General features: G+C 44.4%; 1 protein-coding gene and 1 pseudogene across 21 annotated transcripts in view; both read left to right on the top strand.

Moving 5' to 3' along the window:
• The first annotated feature begins 8,825 nt into the window (after positions 1-8,825).
• Gm51852 lies at positions 8,826-8,938 on the top strand (annotated as a pseudogene).
• Positions 8,939-10,912: 1,974 nt separating this feature from the next.
• Ncoa2 (nuclear receptor coactivator 2) overlaps positions 10,913-27,733 on the top strand; it is a 235,123-nt gene continuing 218,302 nt past the window's right edge. For 4 of the 21 annotated variants that reach the window (XM_030252088.1, XM_030252090.1, XM_030252087.1 and 1 more), the window contains exon 1: positions 10,913-11,202. The gene's annotated coding sequence lies outside the window, so the exon portion shown is untranslated. Of the gene's footprint in view, positions 11,203-11,288; positions 11,550-12,356; positions 12,958-27,733 lie in introns of those variants that run through there. The other 17 variants (XM_011238361.3, XM_017319243.2, XM_017319241.2 and 14 more) reach the window with 12 other exon arrangements.

Here is a 27,733-nt window from a genome sequence, read left to right as displayed (position 1 = left end):
CTCTGCCTCTGCCTCTGCCTCTGCCTCTGCCTCTGCCTCTGCCTCTGCCTCTGCCTCTGCCTCTGCCTCTGCCTCTGCCTCTGCCTCTGCCTCTGCCTCTGCCTCTGCCTCTGCCTCTGCCTCTGCCTCTGCCTCTGCCTCGAATCTGCTGGGATTCAAGGTGTATGTTGTCAATGCCCAGCTTCAAGATAATTTTTATATGACTCATGTATATTATTATGTGGAGTTAAAGTAGTTTGTTTTGATGACAGTATAGTATTCAGTTAAATAAGATGACTGTAACTTGTTTATTCTTATGGTTAATGGCTATATACATTACATACTTAGGAACAAAGTTACAGAGTCATCAGTCATGTATGATCTGTTACAATGAATGACGTGTGTTTACTGCTCTAGTTGGTGATGTGAACCTGGGAGATCAGGGCTTAAAAATGAGGCAGTTTAAAGTCTCATGCAGGAGTCAACTTTATTCACAGCATCAGACAATTTATACTCTGAGGGTTAAGAAGAGTCACCCAAGTTCAGTGGACAATCACAAGGACAAGCCCCACGTGGCAAACCCATGTTTGCTCATACAGGCATACAAATCAATAAAAATAGCTGTAATGACTGATCTGCAGTGAACACTCTCCTGCCTACTACACCTGGGAGGGGCACAAAAACACATCCCAAGAACAGCTGCATGTTTTTGAAGAAACTGAAGTCACATGTGTTGTTCTTAGAGCTTTCTCACAGGCACTCAGAAATCTCCTCACAGGACTGTTATTGGACTGTGTTCTCACAGCCAGACAGCCTTTGCTTTACACATCAAAGGTACATTTTCTCAATCGTTTCTAATATAAATTGGCTTTTTGAATGTTGGTCTATAATCCAGTGATGTTGTTAAATTTAAATAGTTTATAGATTATTTAGGATTTTTTATATTCGAACATTCATATCATCTACATGACAGTTTTACTTTTTCATTATTAATTTAACAAATCTTTGTGTGTGTGTGTGTGTGTGTGCATGTGTGTGTGTGTGTATGTGTGCCTGTGTGCGTGTGTGAACCCCTAATCATTCACATATGAGTGTGACCACGTGCCACAGAGGCCAGAATACAACCTCACCTGGTTTAAGCCAGGGTCTCTTGACTGTGGCTGCTCTATATTCCAGGCTAAATGGCCTACAGTCTCAAGGCACTTTCCTTTCTCTTCTCCTATGCCCTCACAAGAGTATGAGAGGACAGATGCAAGCTATAGATCCATCTTTATGTGGATTCTGCAGATTTGCACTCATGCCCTGACCTTTGCATGACCAGTGTTTGACCTACTCAGCCCCTCATTATGAATTCATATGCATTTTTTCTTGTATTGGCTAGGGTATGTTGTACAGTGATGAAATCAGATAGTTAACACTAGGCATAGAGTCCCTAATTTTCTTTCCCAACCCCAAAAGGAAGTTGCAATGTTTCACTATTAGTATGACACCTGTTACAGCCTCTTCATAAACACACGTCATCATATTGGGGAACTCCCGACTCTTTCATTTTTTAAAATGCCAAGTAGTCCTTTGTTCGGTATAAATTACATAAAGCAAAATGTATATATCCTGTGTTATAACTCAGGAAACTGAAGAAATAATTATCAAATGTGATCATCACCCTGATTATTTCTTCATTTCTAGAAAATTCTCTGTCCTCTCTCCAGTCTGATAACTATTGTATCAACTTCCATTGCTGTATATTCATTTTGCCTACTCCTATGCTGCATAGAAATAGGAGGACAGCCATACTACTGCATAAAACTTACTACTTTTCATGGTTGAGAGCCCATTGTAGGAATGAATTATACTTTGTTCCTCTACTTATCCTAATGATGGTTCCTGGTTCAAGTTAGGTCCCATGTCTGTCCTGTTAGGAATAAGATTCCATTGACCTTTTTATCTGTTCTTACAAGTAAGATTTCTGGGGCTGGAGAGATGGCTCAGCGGTCAAGAGCACTGGCTGCTGATCAATTCCCAGTACCCATGGGGCAGCTCACAGCTGTCCGTAGCTCCACCTCCAGGGGATCTGGCACCTTCACACAGACATGCATGCAGGCAAAATACCAAAGCCCATAAGAAATAATAATATAAACGAGTTATTAAAGGCTCTTGCTAATGTGTCTTCAGTGGGCATGTTTCTACTTCTCTTTGATGAATACCTAGGGGAACTTGGACTAGAACTGTACTTGCTGAGTTTTCTAAAGAGGTTGCAGTGCATCCTGCCAGGGCATCTGTCCTGTCTGTTTGTCCTCTGTGCCCCCAGTCAGCCAGCAGCATTCCTAGTGGGTATGGTTTGGTAGCCAGTGTGGCGTTGATTTGCATGATTTCAATGATGACTAATGACTTTAAGGATCTTTTCATGTGTTTAATTAGCTATTCACACACTTACGTAAACTGACTGAGTTTTTTGCTCATTTTGTCACACTGTGGGGTTTCTTGTGGTCAGTTCAGAGGTGTTTCTTAATCTAGATGTAGCCACCTTGCTTGGTAAGGGAGTCACAAATATGCTTTTCCAGTGTGTAGACTGCTTTTTTACTGCTTGTATCATTTTAAATAACAGGGTTATTACTTTCTGGTGAGAAATTTAATAACATAATGCTTGGGTTGCTTTTGGTTTTGTTTTCCTTTTGTAGATAGTATCCTTTATGTTTTGATCGAAACACTTCCCTGAGAGGTTGTGCTTGGTCAATGAAGTCCCTGTGTTGCAAGCATGAAGACTGGAGTTCAGATCCCCAGCATCCAGGTAAAAGCTGATTGGAAAGCCTGCTGCTGTAACCTCAGGGCTGGTGTGGCCACTGGGGCAGAGATGGAGGTAGGTGGAGCTCATTGGCCAGCTCGCCTAGCCAAATAAAGGAGCTTTAGGTTCACTGAGAGGCCCTGTTTCAAAACATAAGGCAGTGGCTGGCCATAATGGCACACAGCTTTAAATGCCAACACTGGAGAAGCAGAGGCAAGCAGATTTGTTTGAGTTCAGGGCCAGCCTGGTTTATATATTGAGTACAGCCAGGACTCTACAGTGAGACTCTGTCTTAAAAAACAAAGAGGCAGAGATGGTAAATGAAGGTGCCTGATGTTGCATTCTGGCTTCTATACAAACATGCTTGCACACTCAATTCACATGTGTGAAAAACACAGACATGCAGGCACATATAAATTAGGAAGCTTGGACAGGGTTGTTGTCATGAGCTCCAGACCAGCCTGAGCTACACACTGGAGTCATGGCCAGCTTCAACAACAGGTTGAAAAACTGGATTTTGTTACTGTTTTGAGACAGGGTTTTACTAAGGATTCCTGGCTGTCTTAGAACTCACTGTATAGATCAGATTAGTCCCCAATTTGTAGAAACTTGCCTGTCTGCTTGCCTCTGCATCTTAAAGTGCTAGAATTAAAGACACATGCTACCACATGTGGTATTTTTTTCCCTTACTTCATTCGGTGCTGTGGTGACATTCAGTATTTTCTTCTAGGAGCTTTATAGCTTTGACTTTAACTTAAAAATAAATTTTTGTTTGTTTTTGTTTTTTTTTTTTATTTATTTGTTTAGGTTTTTCAAGACAGGGTTTCTCTGAAGCCCTGGCTGACCTGAAACTCACTCTGTAGACTGGGCTGCCTTCAAACTCAAGAGATGTGCCTGCCTCTGCCTCCCGAGCACTGAGATTGAAGGTGCGCACCGCCACCGCCCAGCTACATTTATGAATTTTAAGACATGATGTGGATGCCAGCAGAAGCTTCGCATCCTCCCAGAGTTGAAGCTGCCGCTGGTTATGAGTGTGCTGATGTGGGAGCTGAGAGCTACACTCAGCTCCCTAGGAAGAGCAGTATTTGATCTTAACAGCTGAGCCATGTCCTGGCCTTGACTTTCACTTTGAAGTTCAGCTCTGTCTCAGACTCATTCTGACTCCGGGTGTGAGGTGGGCTTAGTCTTTTCGCTACACTGACCTTCCTTTTTCTGCTTTGACAACTTTAGGTAAGATTGGTTGACTGTAACCAGTTGGTTGTGGTTCACGCTTTTAATTTCGGCACTCGGGAGGCAGAGGCAGGAGGATCTCTGTGAGTTCAAGGCCAGCCTGTTCTACAGAGTTCCAGGACAGCAAGGACTACATAGAGAAACCCTGCTTGAAAAATCAAAAAAAAAAAAAAAAATGAAAAAAAAAAAAAGATTAGTTGACTCTAAACTTGCTAAACTGATGTATTCTGATTGATTTACCTGACTTCTTACACATTGATCACTACTGATGTATTCTGAGACATTGATTTACCTGACTTCTTACACATTGATCACTACTGATGTATTCTGATACATTGATTTACCTGACTTCTTACAAGTTGATCACTACTTTGCTTAGCGTTTGTAGGTTATAGAAAGCATTGAAGTCGGGGATGTCTGTAATTCAAATGGTAATCCTGCATGCCTACCCTGGCTATTTTAGGGGACAAATACTTTGATATATACTTTCAAATTATATCAATTGTCACTCAAGAATCCTGTGAAATTTTGATTAGGATTGTGCTGGGTGAATATCAACTCAAGCAGGGAAAACTCTAGATATTGGTTCTGATTTCCGTCTCTGGTCTTCTAGCTCAACTGTCTCTGGGCCTGGTGAAACCTAGCTTGTGGAAGAAGGGTGTGGTAGAGCTGAGCTGCTCTCTCTTCTCAGGAGCCAGCAAGCGGAGTCCCCTGGAGTTAGGGGCAGGATATTCTTTACAGGCATCCCTCTGGAGTGACTTACCTCCTCCAATGGGGCCTCATGTCTCATCTCCCTCCTAATACTACCATCAAATATGACACCACTCCATAAGTGGTCTCTTAAGTATTGGGTCTGCCGGCTGGAGCCTAAGATGTCAGTATGTGGTCCTTTTGGGGGATATTTCATATCCAAAGTGTTCCAGGACTGACTGTTTAGAGAGTAATTAAGGAAAGCTTGCCACTGTCACGCTTAGACAGCCATCTTGCCTTTAAATGAAACTTGGTGGATCTCTATCAGCATGTTCTCTCTCTCTCCCTCTCTCTCTCCCTCCCTCTCTCTCTCTCTCTCTCTGTCTCTCTCTCTCTCTCTCTCTTTCTCTCTCTCTCTCTGTCTTTGCTTTTTTGGTTTGTTTGTTTGCTTGTTTGAGACAGGGTTTCTCTGTGTAGGCCTGATTGTCCTGGAACTCTCTGTAGACCAGACTGACTTTGAACTCAGAGATCCTCCTGTCCTCCTGCCTCTGCCTCTTGAGTGCTGGGCTTAAAGGCTTGTGCCATCACCAGTCAGAGATTAGCAGGGTTTTAAAAAATATAACGGTCTTTGTACATTTTCCAGTAAACTTATTCTTAAGTGTTTTAGAATTGTTTCTTCTTCATACAAAGAAAGAAATTCAACTGACTTCTGTGTTTGCTCTTATGCCCAGCAACCGTCAAATCACCGTAGTTGTTTGTGAGTTTGTATGTATTAGTATTCATACATGCTATCAATTCCATCAGGGAGTGAAGAGGGGGTCTGTTTCCTTTTGCTTCCCCAACTCACTGGACTGGATTTTCAGAGATGTGGAATAATTTGCCTGTGTTTACACAGACAGTATAAGGGTTGAAACACACCACAACCTGATTTCAGAATCTTAAAATGACTGCTGGGGCATTAGGTATTTGTTGTTTAAGCAGCAAGAAAGATACAGCTAAAAAAACTAGGGTCACATGGAGGAAGGTCTTAATGTAAGGTGAAGAGTTTGAATTGTATTCTGTAGATGATAAAGGGCCATTAAATGCTTTTAAGTGGGAATGTAACAGTAGATGTGGAAAGATAAGAGCCAGTTCATCTATTCATTTCATGAGTATTTATTAAGCATGTATTAGGTTGTAGGAATTGTTATAAGATAAAGGTGAGGATACCTTGTTACTTGGTAGTGAAGACATTGAGATTCAAAGAACAGGATCTTAGCACAATCTGTCAGCCATGTGGGAAGGTAGCTTTATGACCTTGCATACATTATTGAATGAATAACTCTGGACCACAGCTTCCTGATCTATAAAATGGGAATAATAGATACAGTGGCAACTTCTTTGAGATAAGAATATATGGAATATGCTTGGCTTGTATTAAACACTTATTTATGGTGAGTTTTAAAGATATTAAATATTTGGTTAAACGTTTTTATTCAATAATCAAATAAAAATCTAACTTTGTACATTTTTTACTTTTGTATTTCTGTGATGACTGTAGTTTTGTTTTCTGTTGTTGTTTTGGCTTTGAAACAAGGTCTCAGGGAGCCCAAGATGCCTCAATTGTGCGTCTAGGTTTGTTGCCTCCAGCTCCCCAGTGCTGGGTTACAGCTGCACCACCCCCACACACAGCTTGTTCACTTTTTGTTCTTGCTGCTTTGGTTTTTTTGAGACAGTTACTCAGTGAATCCCTGGTTGTGCCTTGAACTCAGAGATCTGTCTGCCTCTGCCTCCTGAGTACTGGGATTAAGGTGTGTGCTATACCATGCTCAGCCTTACATTTTTTTTTGGATCTGCATAAAAATATGACAAAAATACCATTTATACTATTGTGTTTGAGTCATTGACAATTGTATCTATGAAAAATTGTGTTTGGTGATGGCTTTATGGTTACATATGTAGTCTACTTCATTTTTGTTTTTTAATGCAATAGAGTTTATTTCATATTTATTCACCTACCTTATTTTGCCTTTTGCAATTCTATTTTACTATCATTACAACATGATGTATGCTAAGAAACTAACAATATAGTAAAGAATTTCTCATTTTTATGTTAGGAAAGTTGAGTACGTTAAAAGTTGCCCATGGAAGTGAAAGCAGACAAAACCAGAGACGTTTGCTTGCTTTGGAATGGTGCTCTATGTTTATAGTCTCAGATCTTGGGAGGCTGAGCTAGTTCCAGATCAGCCTGGCTACATGAGATCGTATTTAAAAAAAAAAAAAAAAAAAAAAAAAAAAAAAAAAAGTCTAGGGCTAGGGAGATGGCTTGGTGGTTAAAGTGCCACCTTATAGTGTGAGGACTGGGATTTGTACTGGTGGAGATAGCAGGTGAATGTGCCGGCCCACCTGTAATTCCAGCTCTTGGAAGGCAGAGATAGGTATTTCCCTGGATCAAACTGGCTAGCTAGACAAGACATTATCTGTGCATTCTGGGTTCAAGGGAGCGAACGTGCCTCCATGAATAATATCGAGTCTGATTGAGCACATTTAGCAAAACTCCTTGCGTCAACCTTGGGCTTTCATGAGTGAGCATACACACATGCACATTTATCAAAGGGAAAAAAGACTACAGACCAGCAACATGCCTCTGTTTGTAAAGGTCCTCACTATTATTAAGTCTGGTGAGCTCAATTTAGCCCTGGGATCATATGGTATAAGGAGACAACCTACTTTCTGAAGTAAGTTGTCACCGACTTCTAAGCACCTGTTGTGGCATAGACATGTCCTTTCCCAACAATGCACAATATATATGTTTATACATACTTTTAAAAATAGAAATGTTTGTCTTAAATTACTACTCAGTTTTTTTAAAAAAAGATTTCTTTATTATATGTAAGTACACTGTAGCTGTCTTCAGACACTGCAGAAGAAGGCATCAGATCTTGTTACAGATGGTTGTGAGCCACCATGTGGTTGCTGGGATTTGAACTCCGGACCTTTGTAAGAGCAGTCGGGTGCTCTTACCCACTGAGCCATCTCACCAGCCCCCTACTACTCAGTTTTAAAAATACTTAATTTTACCTGCATTGGTGCTTTGCCTGCATGTATGTCTGTATGAGGGTTGGAACCCTTTGAATTGGAGTTATAGGCAGTTAGGAGCTGCCATATGTGTGCTGGGTGGTGAACTTGCTATGTAGCCAAGGATGGCTTTGAACTCATCCCGTGCCTCTACCTCCCCAGTGCTGCAATTAGAAATATGAGCCATCATATCAAGTTGATTCTGAGGTCTCAGGAATTGATACTTCAAAACAGGGAAAGCCTTTTTTATAAGAATGTTTTATAGTGTACTCATGTAAATAAAATAAATAAAATTTTTAATAAAAGGGGAGCTGAAGAGATGGCTCAATGGTTAAGAGCACTGACTGCTCTTACAGAGGTCCTAAGTTCAATTCCCAGCAGCCACATGGTGGCTCACAACCATCCGTAATGAGATCTGATGCCCTCTTCTGGTGTCTGAGACAGCTGCAGTGTACTTATGTAAATAAAAGCAATGTTTGATGATTTGGACCCTGGCAAAAGAGGTATGAAAGGCCACGAGGCCTCGCCAGATACAGTTGTCCCTTTTCTTTCTGTAGCTTCACTGGTCCATGCTCAACTACAATTTGAGAATAGTAAGTGAAAAATTTCATAGATAACTCACAACTTTTACATTGCTTGCCACTATGTCATGTAATTTTACAATGTCTTCTTCAGTCCCACTTTGTACCAAATCCACCCCTTTGTGTAGTCTCTGCTTACTATCTGTGCTTTTTGGCTACCAAGAAAATCTATAAAGTGTTCCCTTCAAGCAAAACAATTCAAGTACAGAGAGATGTGCGTGGGAAAGCCTACAGATATTTGTGTAACACTGATTATAGTATAGCTTTCATTGTTTTGTAGTATTAGTTACAACCTCTCACTCTGCTTAATATATAAACTTTATCATTGGTATCCAGGTAAAGAAAAAACATGTTAGGAACTTGGTACTCTATGTGATTTCAAGGGTCACTAGAGGGTATTACATTGGCTGAGGTGGGAGGGTCTTGGGCCCTAGGAGCTTAGTCTGGAGAATGAGAAGGGCAAATGCACAAACAAGGCCACACGCTCTGTACAAACAGAACACAGTAATACTTACGTGTTGTTGAACTGGCACAGGACTTAATAGGCAAATACAAAAATAGTTTTCTGCAACCCGGAAATCATTGTTCAGTATGAGTCTTGATACATACAGGAGAGATTGTTACTCAAGGCAGCTCAAAGATGATGTATTGATAATACGGCTGGTTCTAAGAATACAAAGTTAAACATATAAAAGCAAAATAAATAAATACCACAGTTATAACATGGGTGTGACGTCTTGACACTATTTCAGTACTCCAAAGTGACATGATTCTTCCAGGTCCCGCTGGAGTGAGGCAGCTGGGCATGGAGTTCTTTACGCTACTGTAAGAGCTGTTTGGTTTGTTTTATTGTTTAGAGACAGTCGTGTGTCTTGAGCATTCAGTAAGAAGGTGCACTGAGTAACACAGCATGGAAGCAGGGATGTGTTTGTCTGCACGTTCAGCACAGGTAGTTTTTTCATGTTAATTCTGTTGCCACTGAGCACTGATGGACTCTGGATAGCTGCCTCTCCCCTCAAGAGTTGGAATAGAAAGCAACAAGAGTCTTTCTTAACTCTTAAGAATTTAGGACAGGAGAAGAAATCTAAGTGGCAATGGGGACATTCCTGCGAGGAACCCAACCTCCCTGCAAAAATATTATGGGTTAAGAGTGGAGGAGGACAGATCAGAGGGACACTCTGTATCTCCTTGTTCTGTCCCTAAGCTGCTGAAGGCTTTTGAGTCTTCGGGGAACATAATTTATTCTAGCTAATTAAAAAAAAAATCCTTAAAATTTACTAACAGGTGGTCAAAACCAATCATTCCAAACAGCAGACACTTCCCTGAAAAACGTGAAGTAGCCTATTGCAGACCTCCTTCCGATTCCACTCACCAATGTTAACATTTGTTACAGCTTTCTAAATATTTTCTAGCTATAGCCAAGTAGGCATATACTTTTCTTTTTCTTTGTCATAATAAACTGGAGCTAAAAAAAAAATACGATCAAAAAGCATGTTTTGCAATTAATGGACCTGGGCTCAAATCTTGCCCACCTTGCTTACTGTGTAACTCTACAAAAATTACTTCTTTAGGTTTCAATGTTTTATGAGGTATAAAAATAGCAATTACTTCGTAAGGTTTGAGGATTAAAATTTGGAGTGTGTGTGAATCACTTAATGCAGTGCCAAGTCGTTACAGTTCAATAAACACTTATTGTCTATGGCAAGTGACCTTTCATAAGAGTTAAAATAAGGAAACGTGTTCCTGTCATATTTTGATAACTTCCGTTAAGCAAACAAATGTTGCTCATTTCTTTCAACTAATTATATCTAAATGGAAAAGAAGTTGCTTTTCCAGTTAAAAACCAAACAACATTTAAACGTGAAAACTCCTCCACGTCTCCTTAATCCCAATACTCCATTGAGGATTTGATAATGGATTCCCCAATTAAAAAACAAAACAAAACTTTTGTTGTCTCACTGCGTGCGGAGAACACTCCCCTCGGTCTTTCTAAATACTGAGCAGCCTTTGCTTTGTCAGGCAATCCCGGGGTGGTACCCCGGTAAGTTCGCCTCCCGCGGTCACGCCCCTCTATCCCCTCCAGAGACCTCAGGGACAGCAATTGGGGAGGCGTATCCACGAAAAAACCGAGGGGACATGGTGGCCAAGGAGTGCGCCCCGGAACAGCGTCTGGGTGCAGAGGTGCGCCCGAGGGGTGCAGGCTGCCGGCTACCGGGCCCTGCCTGAGCGCGCGCGGGAGGCACCTCTGGGACTAGGTTTTCCGCGACCTTCTCGCCGCAGCGTCCCTGCCGTCGGAGGCGCGGCAGTCCCTTGGCCTCCACCCCCAGGCCCGGGCCAGTCCCCCTTTTTAGCTTTCTTTTGGGCATTGCCCTTTGCCCTCGCATGGAGTCCTCTGTTGACTCTCCCTTCACTTCCAGTCACCCATAGGTCACGGTCCCTAGACCACAGCCACCCATCTTGTCCAACTCCCCGAGCTCTGAAGTCTCGCCAGCCAGGGAGATGCTGAGGACCCCGCGGGTGGGGTAGCCCCGGTGTTCCCGGGCCCACGCTCGGGGGCGCGGGACGCAAGTTTCCGCCCGGTCCCCTGAGCGGTGACAGCGTTCGCTCGGAGGCGGCGGGGAGGCGGAGGGCGGGCCAGCCCCGTGCCCGAGCCCCCTCCCCTGCTCGCGAGCTCGCGCGGTCTGTGTCTCTCTCCGCAAGTGCAGAGCCGCGGAGGAGGAGGGGGAGGAGGAGGAGGGAGCTGGGGGAGGATCTCCATTGAAATAAACAACCAGGCAGCAGTTATTAACACGGGAACATGGCGGCCGCAGCCTGGGCTCCCGCGGCGGCGGCGGAGGTCAGCGCCGACGGCAGCCCGCACCTGACGGCGTGACGGCCACATTGGTAAGCGCGCCTCCCCTGGGGGCTCACGGGCGGCGGGCGGGGGGCGCCGCATTCCCACCCGGGCCGCTGCCCTTGGTGCGCGCAGCCCGGCGGAGCCGCGCGCCGGCCGGCCGGGCAGGCTGTTGTTGTGTGCGGGCACCGCTGCCCAGGCGTGCGGAGCCCGCGACGCCCATCCTCGAGGCGCGGCCGAGCCGGGGACTCGGCTCCCGGGGGGAGGGGGGAGGGCGGGAAGACGCCGAGTCCCCGGGAGAGAAAGGAGGCGCTCGGGCGCCGGGCGAGAGAGCTCGGGAGACGAGCCCTGGAGCGCGAGGCGGGTGGAGGCTGCAGCCCGCGGCGCCGGCCGAGAGGTGAGCACCAGGCTGGGAAGCGGCGGTTGTGCCGCGGGCCCCTGCTCCGGCCCCCTCGAGGCTGCGCGGCGCAGCCCGGGCAGGCGGGGGAAGCCCGGGCCGGCGGGCGCAGTCGCGGCCGGTGCTTTCTTCCCGGGAGGCGTGCGGCCACTGCTGCACGGGTGGGAGCCGGCCGAGGGGAGGCAGGACCTGGGAAGTGCCGGGGGTGTGTGAAGGTGACGCGGCCGGCAGGGGCGGCGGCGGGGGCTCGGGCGTCTGGGGGGCCTCGGGCTTGGGTGGCTTCGGGGCGGTAGCGCTCGGGCCGCGCAGGCCGGGCCGCGGTGGGGGCGGGGAGCCGGGGTCGGGCGGCGGCGGCGGTGGCGGCGCCGCGCCGGGCTCGCCCCTGACTTAACTTTCTGGGTGCGGGCATGTGTGCCGGAGGCGCGCTGGGGCCGCGGCCGGGGGCGGGAGGCGGGCTGCGGGCCAGGAGGTTCCGGGTTGGCTCGCCAGCGCCCCCTCTTCCGTACCCCTTCTGCGGCCCCTGCAGGGACAGGCCCTCGGGGGCCCCCCGCGGGAAGCGGGAGGGGTCCTGGCGGCCCTCGCGCCCCGGTCACGCCCTGGGCCGGGGACCCTCCTCTCCGGGCCCCTGGAGGCTCCCGGGGAGGCGTCCAGGGTCGGCGCCGCGGGCTGGAGTGCCCGCACCCCGCCCCTGGGGGAGTCCTGGAGGCGCCGCGGCCGCGCTCGGGGGTGGCTCGGTCCCTGCTTCCATGGTCCCTCCCTTTCCCCTCCCCCAAGTGGCTTCCGGGGCCTGCGGACTGAGGGGCGGGAATCGGGGACCCGAGCCCCTTACTCTCCGGGAGTGACGTTGGGCCTCAAGCCTAGAGGGCCTGTCACTGGCAGGGGAAACTTTCCCAAACCCGAGCCTGAGCTCGAGCACCCTCCTCCGCCACCTCGTCCTCTAATCCCACTCCCACTCCACCTCCTCCGACTCCTTCCCCTCCCACCGACCCGAATCTGGCTGTGCCTGACTGATGGGGCAGTGAGCCAATGGAAGGCAGGAACTGACCTGCCGGGTACCGGTAAGCCAATGGTGGGAGCCAGAGGCAGGAAGGAGGCGGGGTTTCTTCCGTCCAGTTAGGGCTGAGTTGCAGGCGGGGCGGGGGAGCCTTGGAGACGCCGCGAGCCCTCCACTCTGGCGCGTCCCTTGGTCACCCGCACCTGGGTTTGTGGAATAGTGTCACTCACAGAATCTGTGACCCGGGGAGACCTGCATAGGTGCGCGAAGATATTGCTTTTCTCTGGTGCTGCGAGAGGCGTTGTTTTAGACATGACAAAGTCTAAAGCCACTTCAGGATGTGGCAGTAACTGCGAGGCCCGGTTTTAAAATGGCATATGTTGATAGTGACCGCGTTCTGGATCTCAGCACCAGGTGAGATCTTTGAAGGTCTGCGTTAGTTTCACTGGGCTTCTGTCCAGCACCCGGACGATGGTGAATTGAAAGGGCACCCTGAGAGTAAAGGCGCGGGGTGGCCTCTTGTGAGGTGATTTTTAGGAGTGCTAAAGCATTCTTGTTTGGAATTGGCCTCACTGGGATCTTGTTTAATCAGACCAACACCAATTTCCCAAGTCTCCTTGAAAGTTTCGTGCTTGGTCTGGGTGTGACATTTTAACAAAGTTACTGGTTATGCTGTGCATATTTTTTTGTCTTGTTCTTGGGTAAACAAAATGAAGTTTTGAACCAAAGCGCCACTAAGATACCAAGCGTGGGTACTTAGCAAAAGCAGCTAAAGAATATTTGTTGGCAGAAAACAAAAGGAATAAAGTATAGCAGTATAGCTTTCCATATTACTCCCTTACAAAAGATTCGTAAAACATTTTATCTATTTATTTATTTATTTATTTATTTATTTTTAGTTTCCTTAAACACGGATGAATTGTACAGTATGTGGCTACTTCTCTGATGTGTAAGAGGTCAAGAGCTATCTTTGGTTGTTTGGGTCCAGTGAACTGACTTTCTTGACTCCTGAGTTTTAGGAAAGGGGGGCGGGGGCGGTTCCCTTGAGGATCCCTGGTTGCTCAGCGGGAATTGCGGTCTGTTAAAAAGACCGCCGCTGCTGCTGCAGTGCTTTTTGTGTGTGTACATGCTCTGTTCTTTGTTGGTGAGGTTAGTCCAACCGGAGGGCAGCAACACATTCCTTTTCCCAATTGGAATCTTTGGGAGTTCAAAGGATGAGAAATGTTAAACTTAAAATCCATTCATTTTTGGAATCTGTCACCCATGAATTTAATTTTGGGATTTAAAAAAATATCTAATGGGCACGAACCACACTGGGTTCTCCAGCTTTTATTACTATTGGATTATTAAGAAAGGACTTGCGAGAGACTAATGTAAGGAAAGAGTAGTGTGTAATATGTGACTTTCAAATCTATAGTGTAGATTCCCAACCTGTGTAATTTTAGACGTTCTTGTAGAAGTAAATTGCTTTTTTTTTTTTTCCTTCGAGACAGGGTTTCTGTGTATAGCCCTGGCTGTCCTGGAACTCACTTTGTAGACCAGGCTGGCCTCGAACTCAGAAATCCGCCTGCCTCTGCCTCCCAAGTGCTGGGATTAAAGCTGTGTGCCACCACCACCTGGTGTAAATTACGTTTTTCTGTAGCTTTTGAAGTGTTATTTTGGTGATAAATGAGTCAAGTGAAAGATAAGCACTTATTTCAACTGACAGAAGTAGGGAGTATTGTAAATTAATGTTCAGAACCCAGCAACATTCAGAGACTCCCACTGCTGGTTAATTTGGGAGGCCACTCTGATGCAGGCCCTTTCTCTTTCCTGAATTCTTAAAAGCAACCCATTATTTCACTTCATTCTCCATAAGGATCCTTCAAAGCGTTCTTAGATTCTTGGTGGCAGAGAATAGCAAGTCGCCTAATGCCTGGTGAGGGGAAAAACCTCGCAAGCATATGGAGGCATCTAGAAAAAGATGTGCATTGTCAGCGGCGGCGATTCCATTGTGTGCTCTCTTGCTGGAGCTGAACCTTCTTCCTCCTGGGAATTTCCCTCTTAAAAGAGAGGATTTCTTTGACTTTAGATGTCAGGGTGCTGAGGCCCAGGTTTCAGGACAGCTCAACAATCATTCATGTGAGTTTAATGCTTTTGAGGACTTAATATTTTTAAAAATATTTTTAACCCCTCATCGATTAAATATAATTTAGATGACTTTCAGCATGAGAGACATCTTACTGAAAATACATATAAAAGATGGAGGGTCCTAGGATTGCATAAAGGGTTAATGGTTCTCCCCTTACCTCTCAATAGATGCGTCTTATTAAAGCTTTCCAGTCTCCATGGAATCCATGATCTCTGATTACGTTTCTATTTTACATGTAGAAGTTAAGGACTCAGTGCCTTAGCTGTTTCAGGCCACAGTAGGTTGCTATTTGACCCATACTTTGACAGCTTAGATCTCTAGGAAAAATTGTTTTTGTCGTATTGAATACAAAGGCAGTCCGTATATTGTTAGAAAGAAAAAGCATGAAGAGTGGCCCTTTAAAGCATTTTTAATAGAAGACTAATTTTCTGGTATGCATGGGTGTCTTTGATATCTTGGTCATTGTTGTGTTGTGGTTGAAATTATATTTAAAAGTTTAACTATTTTTAGTTGTTAATATGATAAAACCAATGTTTAAGCCCTATTAGCTTTTTAATTTGTTTATTTTTTAAGATTTATTTATTATATGTAAGTACACTATAGCTGTCTTCAGACACCCCAGAAGAGGACATCAGATCTCATTATGGATGGCTGTGAGCCACCAAGTAGTTTCTGAGAATTGAACTCAGGACCTCTGGAAGAGCAGTCAGTGCTCTTAACCACTGAGCCATCTCTCCAGCCCCATGATACTGATTTTTGAATGAAGAAAAGCCATGGAATGGAAAACACAATGTTGAGTTCTTTTTCCCCTTTTCTATCACACGCTCCTTTGCCTCCATGTCTTCTAAGTGGAAAGAAAGGAGGCACTCAGTGTTTATGCGCTTCTTTCTTTCTTTTGTTTTTGTTTTGATTGTTTCCTACTTTTTGATTTAGACTAGAGAAGCAAGAAGGGGTGCCATGGCATACCACCCTCTGAAGCCTCTTAAAGTATCCTACCTGGCAAAGCTGTAAAGTGCAGTTCAGTGTCACAGGCCCTCACTTCAGAGAGCACGAGGGAAACTTTACAGGTTCCAGATGTTCTAGATAGAGGCGACAGTATGACTTGCGTGGCTGTTATAGCAGTCTATGCGACGTCCTAGCTGCTGTGAAAGGGAGAGTACAGAGTTGGCAGCTTACAGTGAAGGTAACTAGGTGTTCTGCTGGTCTGCAGTAGAGCACACGACTTGGCTTCAAGAGCAAAGAGTCTCTGTGTTTACTAATTAGCGATATTCATTCCCATTTCTAGGGTCAGAGGCAGTGGTGGAATGCTAGGATTTGTTTTAGACCGGTGTTTATTTGGTTCTATGGTTGGGAATTTCTAGCAAACTCGAATGAGTACAGTGCGTACGGTAATGTTTCTCACAGCTGCTTTGGAACTTCTGGACATAGTGTCAGTCATCAGGAGGAGGTTGCAAATCGGGAGACGTTAAGGGGCACTTGACAGATAGATGGAAACTGAAGTTTGCGGTAAATTCTGGTGGGACTTATACCTCAAGCCAGCCAGTTCTTATTCTGTCCTGGGCCCATGTTTAGCAGAATCTTTATTTTGGGTTTTGGAGGTCTTTTCTCTGCCTTTTTTTCTTCTTTAGCAATTGTTTCATTGATTTATTTCATCATTATTGATGGAAATTTGACTCTTCTAGTCTTGACAGTGTATTTGGTAATAAAATCTTCAAGTTACAGAGCCAGGGACTAAAGGGAGGGCCACAGGCTGGGGGTGATGGGCGATGGTCTCCTTCCTTCCTCCTTTTCCTCACACCTTGGTGGTAGGGAAGGAAATATTTGCCTTAATCTTATCTTCTGTGTGAGTGTAATTTCAAGTATGTACTATCTAGCAAATTTTGCATGGATTTGGGATTCTGCTATTTTTCCTGAGAAAGGAATTATGTTTAGAATAAAGAAGTTGTGGGGCTTGGGGGGTGGCTGAGTCAGTAGTGTGTCTGCACTGCAGGACTGGAGTTTAAGCTTCTAGCACTCATGTAGATGCCTGGCATGGCTACGTCTGTAGTCTCAGTGCTTGGGAGCAGAGACAGGCTGACCCCAGAGTGCACTAACCAGCCTGCGTAGTCAGCTGTGGGCTTTGGGGTCAGGGAGAGTCGTTGTTGTTTTAAATGAGATGGAGAACAAAGTGCAGGGCACCTTGAGCTCTGGCCTTCACATGCACACACTGATAGACATACACTTCGTACTCTCACACACCATCCTCAAGTTGTTTAAATGTCACACACTGATAGACATACACTTCGTACTCTCACATACCATCCTCAAGTTGTTTAAATGTTCCCTTGATAGATGAGCTTAAAATTAATTAGATTCCTCTTTATGAAAATATGGACGCTTATGATTGGTTCAGTTTTGTTTGGCTTGAAGCTTACGTGCTGCTCTAGGCGCCCTGTGTGGTATGGTACATGGTTACATGGTCAGAGTGGTCCTATGCAGCTGGTAGGATGTGACAGGGTGGCTTGGCAGGTGGGCCCCATCATCTCTGTCCCACCCCCTCTCCTATGGCCATTTCTTGTGCTGCCTCCTCTGGGCCTCTGTAGCCTGGCTTTAGCTCTGTATGCAGCCTTGTGTTCTGCTGTGGCTATGGGTCTTCTGGAAAGAGCTCATTCCCGTCAGGCCCACAGTGTCTGTGTCAGGGATAGTGCCAGCCACTTTCTAGACTTTCTTATGAGTGGTCCATTCTTTTGATTATGGCCACAAACACATAAATACATGCTGTTATCCTCATGTTCCAGGAGGTTAGAGGTTAAGGGGAAGTCTGGGATGGCTGTCCATCAAGAGTGGGATATAACAAATGACCTTAGGACTCTGAGCTGTTCAGTCTAAGAAGGAACAGATCTGAATAGCTGAGGTTCTGCGGACGTTCCCAGTCAGGACTGAGAAGTTAACTCCTGTAAGTCATATACAACACATACCTCAACTATTCTTGAAATTTCAAGATCCCCTTACCTTTAAATGTCAAGAAGCAGGACAAGCAGTGAAGTAAACTTGATGGAGTTTACTAAATGTGTCTGGGGTGAGGGACATTTGTTATGCACTTGGGTTTTTCACTTAGATGTGTGAAGCAGTTGTAGCATCCTCCTTTGGCTGCTCAGGAAGGAAATGGACACACAGGGATCAGATAACTTCCAGGCTCACACAGTTGGGCTACTGAAGCACATTAGAACCCCAGGCTTCTGGCCTGCTGAGCTGGGGTTCCTATTGGCTGACTGTTAGGCTCTTGCGTCAGCCTTTGTTAAGACAAGACAACATCAATCCATTTATTCTGTGAAAAGCATACTCTTGTCTGTTGTTCTCTGTATGGAAAATTTGTTTGTGGGGGATCAGTAGAAAATGTACCCAGGGAACACTTTCCGGGATACAGATTTGGAAAAGACAAGGAGTTGACGTACATATGTGGCTTCTTATTTCTTCAATATAGATTTAATGTTGTCTGTTTAACTGTCGGACACAGGTTGTGTGGTGCCTTTTGGTGAGTGTTGTGCACTCCATGTAGAGCGGATGACTCTGCTGAGATACCATAGACCCAAAAGAAGGCTGATAATATATTCCGTCATCTGACTTCTGCTATGCTATTTGTGGAATTCTTCTGTCTGCTCAATTGTTTGCAGGGAGCAGGCGCGCTTTCAGGAAACTCGCTCCTGTGCTCTGCCAGGATCTGCACGCATTGCTTGTAATGTTCCAGCTGCCAGGACCCAGGGCCTGTTGTCAGAGATGAAAATGATGCATGGGATTTTTTGTTGGTCACTTATGTCCCCAAAGGCTTCACTTGGAGAGTGAGTGAGTTCCGGAACGTGCTGCTCGCTGCCCTCTGCCCATTAGAGGCCACAACTGAAGGAGGGTAGGCCCTTCCAGCAGCTCCATCTTGCTCATAGGATCTGCTCGTGAACAAACTTCCTCTGCCTCTGATGTCACCCCTGCTTTCGTAAGAACATTTAATAATTATCTTAAAATTTCTAATTATATTGTTAATATGCTTAAGATGAAAAACTTTGAGTTGTTTTGAAAATGTAAGTTAGAATATTGAATCGTGCCAGGCCTGGTGGTGCAGTTCTTTCATGAAATCTTTAGGGAGGTAAAGAGAGGGGTGTCTCTGACCCTGAGACCTAGTTCATGTTCAGGATAGCCATGACTAAGTAGAGAGGCCTTGTTTCGAAAACCATAACCCAACACAAACAACAAATGTTGGGTTGTGTGTATGTATGCAGTTGTGTCTTGATGATGTTACTCAGTGCTGGACTGCTTGCTTAGCATGTTCAAGGTCCTGGGTTCAAGCTCAGAGAGATGACCCCTCCCCAATGTAATTGTGTATTTCCAAGGACCCTTCAGCATGTCTCCAGTTATTTTAGGCCATCTTTAGAGTCTGTGCAAATGGAGACTTTAGATAATTACATAAGTAATATTTTTTAAGAATTAGTTTTATTTTGTGTATGAGTGTTTGCCTGCATGTTTGTCCAGGCACCACATGCATGTCTGGTGCCTACAGAATCCAAAAGAGGGCATTGGATCCCTTAGGACTGCAGCTGTAGCTGGTTATGAGCCACTGTGTGGGTACTGGGAATCAAACCCAGGCAATTCTTAAAGTGCAACCAGTGTTCTTAACCACTGAGCCATTGTTTTCTAGTTTAAGGAACAAAATTTTAATGATACTTTTAATGCACTAAGATGTGTGTGTGTGTGTTATTATTCTCTACTATTATTTCATTCATATATTTTTGTGGTGTTGTGCCCAGGGCCTCCAGTATGCTAAACATTAGATCAATATTATATATAAAATCCTAACATGTATATAATTAGAATTACTCATAGCTGTCACTTTCATCTAACATGTAATCACTTCTGAGCAGTTATTGTTGGGATGTGAGAAGGAAATTCTTCCACATGCACTTGGTAGGTCCCTAAGTAAGGATTATAGAAACTCATTAAAATTCGGAGTTACCACAGTGCCATGTCCTCAAGTTGCTGTCCTGGGCTGGGGGACTCCCTGGCCCAGAGGTGATCTTTTTGCCTGTCCCTGTTGTGTGTGCTGCAGAGGAGGACGCGGAGTGAGGCAGGCACCAGAGTGAGATGTGAGAAGAGCTGCTCTCGGGTTCCACCAGGAATGCTTTGCACATCTTTTCCCTCTTTTTTTCCTTCTGTCTTTCTTCCCTCAACCCCACCTCCCACCCCAAGTAGAATTGGAGATGTAAAGATGAATATGGGCAGAGGACAAACCAGAAGGATTTCGTGTGAATGAGCATGGTAGGCAGTGTCCCTTCTTGGTAGGTAGGTCTAACCTGTTTGCAGCACTTAGTGAGAGAAGTAGCTCTCTCTCTGTTAGGAATGTGACATGTAAAATCATTGCTGTTGTTCAGTGTTGTCGCAGCAGTAGGGGCACTGATGTGTAATTTAGTTGGATTGTTATATTCCATGCCTTTTCATGTTTCTCTGCTTAGGGATATTATTACAGACTTGACAATGTTAGGTGATCCAAGTGGCTCACATGTTATAATTGAAAATATTGAAGTTATTTAAGATGGTTCAAAAGTGTAACCAAATGTTTAAGACCTTAAGAATGTTTGCCTCTAAATTTTTTTGCCAGCTGTGTTGGCGCACGCCTTTAATCTGTGATCTAAGAAAGCAGAGCCAGATGGGCCTCTGAGTTCGAGACCAGCCTGACCTCTACATAGTGTGTTTCCAGGCTATCCAGGGCTTCAAAGTGAGATCCTTACTAAAATAAGCACACACATAAATAAGTAGAAAAGAATGCAAAGAGAGAGAGAGAAAGAATCCTTGCCTGTGAGGTCAGAGGATATAGCTCAGGCTGTCAAGTGCTTGCTTAGTGTACAGGAGGCTCTGTGTTCACTAGGCAAGCACTAGTAACCTAGGGGGTTCCCAGCAGCAGTAAACCAAGTGTCCCGGCACACCTGCAATCCTAGCCCTCAGGAGCTGGAGCCCTTGGGTCAGAGGTTCAAGGCCATTCTCAGCTATACAGTGAGTGTAAGGTTAGTCAGGAATATGTGACTGTTTTCTGTTCCTTCCTTTTCCCAAAGGAAAAGAATGCATTTTTTTAAAAAAAGATTTATTTATTTATTATTATATGTAAGTACACTGTAGCTGTCTTCAGAGACCCCAGAAGAAGACATCAGATCTCATTATGGATGGTTGTAAGCCACCATGTGGTTGCTGGGATTTGAACTCAAGACCTGTGGAAGAGCAGTCAGTGTTCTTAACCGCTGAGCCATGTCTCCAGCCCCAAGAATGTATTTTTTATAATTTCCTTCTGAGCCTTGGTTTTCTTAGTTGCTTTCTTAAGTTGTGTTAGTTTTTTGGTTTTTTAAGACTTTTCCATTTAAGGGTGATAGAAAAATTCCTTGAAAATGTTAGTTTTCGTATTCACCGCATCAGAGTCTTGGCAGAACAAACAGGTGGTGGAGAGGAGAGCCAGCAAGGAAGTCCCAGGAAGTGCTCGCTGCTCTGTCGTGGACTTTTATCTTCAGCAAGAGGCAATGCGGAAGCTTAGTCTTCAAGTTTCCACTTCACACATGTAATTATGAATCATAGCATAATGGAAGACCGAGATATTAGCTGTAATACAAGAAAACAACACAGTCATCACTTCAGACACAGAACTGACCATTTTAGTCAGTATTGACAGCTACCCTCTTACCCTCCCAGCCCAGCATTGTGCTTGGACATGAAGTGGATTGGAAAACAAAACGAGAGCTTGGGGTCTCAGCATAGCAGGAAGCACATGGGGCTGGTCTACCTGGACTGGGCTGGCCCTGTTCCCTTCAGGGTCCTGACACCATCACTGAGAGAGGACTCTTGTTTCCTGTGAGGGCTGTGTGGGTGGGCTAGTGGGGAGGGAAGGCGAGAATGGCTGACCTTGCTGGTTGGGGGAGTAAGTCAGACCCCTGATGATCACCAGCAAAGCAGCTGTCTGCACCTGGATCTTCCCAGGAGCCAACCTGGACTGTGCTCAGGTGTCAGGTGCACAGGATTCTAATGTGCACGTTCATGGAGGACACCAGTGTACAGAGGGGCTGTGCAGAGAGAGGACCCTACTGAGGCAGAGAGTAAAGCAAGAGTGTTATGTCCGTCCTCTTGCATCTTAGAGGATGCTAAAGGATGTTTTAATAGTTTTCCGAGTTATCAAAAGTGCAGGTGACTGATGGTGTTGCCAGTGCATGGAAGAAAGAACTACTGCTACATGATACATCAGCATCAGTGTATATTAAGATGGTTTGTTCTGTGTCCTGTAAATAAATATAGTCTTTACATCTAAGCAACTCAGGAACTTGCACTTGCTCTCTCATTGGTTCAGAATACATGTGCCTGTGCATAAACATAGCATACATACACATACATGCTATACACACACTATATGCATGCAGACACATACTACATGTAATTACATATCATATATATATATATATATATAGTACATGTGTGTGTTTATTTTCACCCCAGACAGTGTGTAGAACAGCTGAACAGCATAGAAGACTTTGTTTTTCTAAACTTTCTATTTGACTGACACTTAAATCTTTCTCTACTGCAAGCCATTAATAGGTTGATCTTCCCACGGTATTCCTTTCCTAATAATGTAATTTCCCACTTACTATAGAACGATATCTTTAAACACTTACCTCTGAGTCTTTGATGAACCCACCCTTCTTCTATTTCTGCTGGCACATGTTGTGGTATACCCTCTTGTTCTCTTGATTTGCCTAGAGAAAGTAGATGAGTTAATCTAAAATTTAGGAAGCATGCCTTTGACATAAGAATTATTTTAGGAATTCCTACTGCTAATTTAAACCTGAAGTAATGAACCAGAACAAAAGGAGGAGTCCAAAAATATTCCAAAGTCATTACTAAGTAGCTTAATGAATCAATTATGGATTAAAATTGTCCTACAGGAACGGAAGCAAATCTAACTGTGTTCTCCTCAGAAACAATAAGCACAGTGTGCTTTGTCGCTGTGATATGATCACACAGTCCTTCAGTGCCAGGGTTTAGTGGTTTTTCCTCTGCATAGTATTTGACACTTTAGAGAAAATGGATTTTAGTTTATAGTGGAGAGGAGAAAAAAAATGAAGAAAACCATGGGGATAGTTGGTAGTGCTAGGAAGTTAATAAACCAGACACTTCAGAGATAGTGTGCCAGGGTGGTTACTTGAGTACCTGCATTGAAGAAGCAGTAACAAGAACGAACGGAAGTGTCAACTGAAGGACTAAAACCTCAAGAGATGATGAAATTCTACAATATACATTAATATAGACTGTATTAACACTTATAAAAATATCCTGATTCTCCAAATTTTACTTACATATTTTTATTATTTTTAATTGTGTGTGCATCTGTGTTCCTGGAGGCCAGAGGCATGAGATTCCCGCAGTTGGTGTTGCGGTGCTTGTGAGGCATCTGACATACGTGACATCTGACATGGGTGCCTCACAATAGAACTCCAGTTCTCTGAGCCATCTCTTCATCCCTCACCCCCTAATTTAATTTTTTGTTTTGGACAGGGTCTCACTGTAATCCTGGCTAGCATGGAACTTTCTGTGTAGACCAGGCTGGGCTGCTCACTCTTCTCTTCTCTCTCTTTATCCTTCTATCGCCATCTCTTTGTATCTTTTCATTGTGAAAGATTACAAACATTCAGAAAAATTCCAGTGAGTGCCTGTGTGCAGTGCATTTCCATCTATCTGTCTGTCCATCCACATACCCATCTATCTATCCACCCATCCATCCATTATACATACATTTATTCACTCCCCCTCTGTCTTTGCCCCCCCGCCCCCCCTCTCGTGTGTGTGTGTGTGTGTGGGGGGGGGGGTATGTAGGTAGGATAAATCATAAATAAAGCGGTAGATAGGATTCTTCATCCGTAAAGAACAATGTCTTAGGAGCACTGCCCTGAGTCCCATCACCTCAGAACTAATCTCTTCTTGCTGAGTTTTGATTTTTCAAAACTAGTCCACCTCATAGTTAACCAAGTCCACTCCCTGCATCTCCTTTCCAGGCTTTTCTCCTTTGAATGGCTCTAAGAGTCCAGGTCAGTTGTCCTGAGGGTTTGTGCTTATCCTGCTAGCTTTGGGGTGGCTTCTGTTGCTTGTTGGTGACCATGGCGTGGTCCACTTGGGCGGTTCTCCCTGAGTCTTCCTGCAGTCTGTTTAGATTGGGCCTACACAAACCATGCTGTGGATCACAAGGGAAGACAGGAAGGTCAGGACTGACCTGAAGGACGCTCATCACCCATTAATCTGAGGTATACTTTTTACCTTTAAGAAGAGGTAGATTTTGTTCAGGCACAGACCAGAAGAAGGTGAGTCCTGAGGCATTAATTGTATAGTCATCTGGACAAACAGGAAGTCTATAACGGGCTTTCTCTGACCTGCCAGGGATAGAGGTAAGCAGGCGCTTCTAGTTGAGTTGAAAGCTTAGGCCTTCTGCTTGGGCAGTCTCCAGCTACTCTAACTTAAGCATCCTTAGAGCCTACGGCCTGCTGTGTGGCTGGCTCTATCTGTCCCTTTCTCTGCTCTGCTCCAGTCCATGGTTGTTCCTCTGCCTGCTCTCTGTAGCTCCCTCTGCTCCTCCTTCTCCCAGCTCCCCCTCCTCCGCCCTGTCTGAAAGTTCCACCCTCTACTTCCTGCTCAGCTATTGGCTGTCAGCTCTTTATTACCACCAATCAGAACCTCAGATAATTCTAAATTCCCTTAGGCAAGTGAGAAAGGATGAATATTTACAAAATATAAGGCTGGTGGTGGGTCATAAAAATGACAATACCAATATAATGCCAGCAGAGACACATCTTCACACAATATGAAGAAAAGATTACCCCAGCAGAAGCCTTTGTTTGAAATTCTTCCCGTTTCTTGTTCTGTGTTGGAGAATGGTAATTTACATTTCTTGCACGCTTGACTAATTTCGTTTTTAATGTTTCTGATTTTCTTCTTTCTTTATAGTCTTCATTTGTTCTCTCCTCCAACTTTCCCAACCCTGAAACTCTTCCTAGTGTCTTTAGTTTCTCAAGCTCCTTCAGAACTGTCTGGAAGGGGTGGTGGGAGCTTCACTCCCCACCACTCTTGAGGGTGTGGAGCTTCATTCTCACCTTGACAAAAGGACTTTAAAGGTGAGAGGCATTCGCAGGGACTGTCTGGGCTTCTGCTTTTGCCACGCACCTGCCTAATACGGTGTAGAGATAGCAATTATCAGTAGATATCTGTTTACTTTTAGTTGATGTGTTTAATGCTTAGGCGAGGACAGAAGTCACCACTGTTTTGTTTTGTTTTGTTTTGTTTTGTTTTGTTTTGTTTTGTTTTGCTTTGCTTTGTTTTTCGAGACAGGGTTTCTCTGTATAGCTGTGGCTGTCCTGGAACTCACTTTGTAGACCAGACTGGCCTCGAACTCAGAAATCCACCTGCCTCTGCCTCTCGAGTGCTAGGATTAAAGGTGTGTGCCACCACGCCCAGCAGAAGTCACCACTTTTAACAACTATATTTTATGTATCTATAACAACAAACAAATTACATTTGATTGTTAATGCAATTTTGCCTGATTTCATACCCAACAAATGAATTATTCTCATTTCTGACGAGAAGGAAAACAGCAATTCTGTCTTTAATGTGAATCTACATTCATGTATAAGAATTGGGAGGCGGAAAGATACCATCACCTAAAATGGAGAGGTCACTGAAGATATCAAGATTTACTCCAGAGTCAATCGGAGTTACCAAAGACTTAGTTACTGAGACTCCTGTCTTTTGGCACGGCCTGGCTCTGCTAGAGGTGGAGTCTGATGGCCTGGGTCACACCTGCACTGCTTTCAAGGGGCACTCCCACCTGAGACAAGAAATGCTGTCTAGGAAGCTGGAGGAGTGTTTTATTATATTAATAGTTAATATTTAAATTGAGAAAGAACATATTTAGGAGACCAGAGAAATTAAGAAAGGAAAGAAAAATGAGTCTGGTGACCAGATTTTCAAGACTGTAGTTTTCAAGGTGTAGTTAACAAATCAGGGTTATTTTATTAAGCAGAGAAGTAACAAAGATATTTAATAATAATAAAATATTTTAATTGATTTTATAGAACTTTCCAGAAGTGTATATTATTGGTATGTTACATAATCTTGTTTTGTCATTGTGTGTTATATATATGCGCGCACACACACACACACACACACACACACACACACACACACACATCCCTAGTGCCCTGGGCCCCTCGTGATAAGCTTTCATTGAGGTCTCCCATGCGGGAGCCTCATGCAAGAGCCTTGCTGCATTTTACTTGATATGGCTGCTTCTCTAAATGTGGTGTCATGCTTGCAGATGTTGGGAGTAAGGACATGCTTCTGGGTTCCATGACAGAGGCAGGCCTGATGCAGGTCTGTGACAAGATCTAACTGGGGACTATGGGCTGGGATCTCGGCACATATCCTCTCCCCACAGCCTTGGCAAGCTGGGGTTAAAACCAGTTGTCTTACATAAGACAGATTTCACTTTGTGAAGCCTCAGAAGTTGTGTAGACACTTTAAGCATGCTGTAACCCTCTTGTAATGGAGGCTCAGCAGAGGGAGTGTAAGTGAGCAGGTGAGGCTAGAAGTGGAGTTATCCTGTTTATTACAGGCTAAGGCAGACAACAGAAGTGTTAGGAGAGAGGAATATTGACATACAAGTGATCCATTCATTATGAGATTTAAGCAGCTCTTCCTTGGTTAACAAAACCCTAACACTATATCTATCCATGGGTATAGTAAGACATTTAGATGGTTTGGAGACCCTCAAATGCAGTAGTTCGCTTGCTTTTCAAGTCTGTGAAAGCATTTTGGTCAACGCCATGCACTGCTGTTTAATAATGCATTTGTATATGGGTGGCCTCATGTCCCGTTTCTGTTACTGCCTCCTATTGTTATCCTTCCTTTAATGCTGCGATGATCAGCATTGACCCATGTTGATGCCCTGTCAGTCTTAGCTAGGTCTCTGGAATTTTAATCTAAAGTAAATTGTTTTAATTTTTAAAATGAGGATTTTCTAAAGGGCTGGCTATTTAAGAAGTTAGTCCTGAAGACGAGAACTGCCTGTATGTTGGGATTCTCTGTGGTCTGGCTTTTGATTTAGCCTCCCCTCTTTTGACAGCTAATGCACTGTCCAGGAGTGCGAAGTGTCACTGGGACTCTTCAGTCTATGAGACGCTATTTTGAATGCTCTTTGTCAACTGTTTAGAGCAAATATGTTCCCATTTTGTTACATTAGAGAATGTTTTTGATAATCTTTTTAGCACCCAGTAGATTTAATGCTATGATTCTCAACAGGCAGATTATTTGATGTATAGTCTCATTATGGAGTGTCTGTCCCTCTGTGTTCATGTGGCTCCACACAATGGTTGGTGAGGCTGGGAGTCATGTTTTGTGCAGAAGACTGAGAACAGGGTAATTTAAATCAGTAAAGTGCCTGACTTTTAAGGGAAAAAAAAAAGTAGTTATTTTAACTACTTGGAGGTGGTAGAACATTTAAATTATATTGAAAATAGCTGAAGAATAAAGTACATAGAATTCACATTTCCTTAACTCGGAAGATTGTCTGCTTGCTTGACATATCTTAAGTGTTGGTCTTAGAAGCAGACACTGTTATTCTCCACAGAGAGATTATACTTGGATCTGTCAGAGAACTATCTAATGGGAACTCACTGTTAAAATCATTTGGGTGAGCCGGGCATGGTGGTGCACGCCTTTAATCCTAGCACTCGGGAGCCAGAGGCAGGCGGATATCTGAGTTCGAGGCCAGCCTGGTCTACAAAGAGAGTTCCAGGACAGCCAGAGCTACACAGAGAAACCCTGTCTCAAAAAATCAAAAAAAAAAAAAAATCATTTGGATGGTTTGATTATAGTTTAAAACAAAACCACCTGTCTTTTGGGAATATTAATGCATAAGACTAGATGCTACTTTTGACTAGTTCAATCTGTGGCTTATTCTTCAATACTTTTCTCAGGGGAAAAAATGCAGCTCTTGCTATGAGTGGTCGGACTAATTCA

Source organism: Mus musculus, chromosome 1, assembly GCF_000001635.26.
Source record: "Mus musculus strain C57BL/6J chromosome 1, GRCm38.p6 C57BL/6J".
In the NCBI taxonomy this organism is placed as follows: Eukaryota; Metazoa; Chordata; class Mammalia; order Rodentia; family Muridae; genus Mus; species Mus musculus.
The sequence above is the reverse complement of the archived record's forward strand: the minus strand, read 5'-3'. Positions and strand labels throughout refer to the sequence as shown.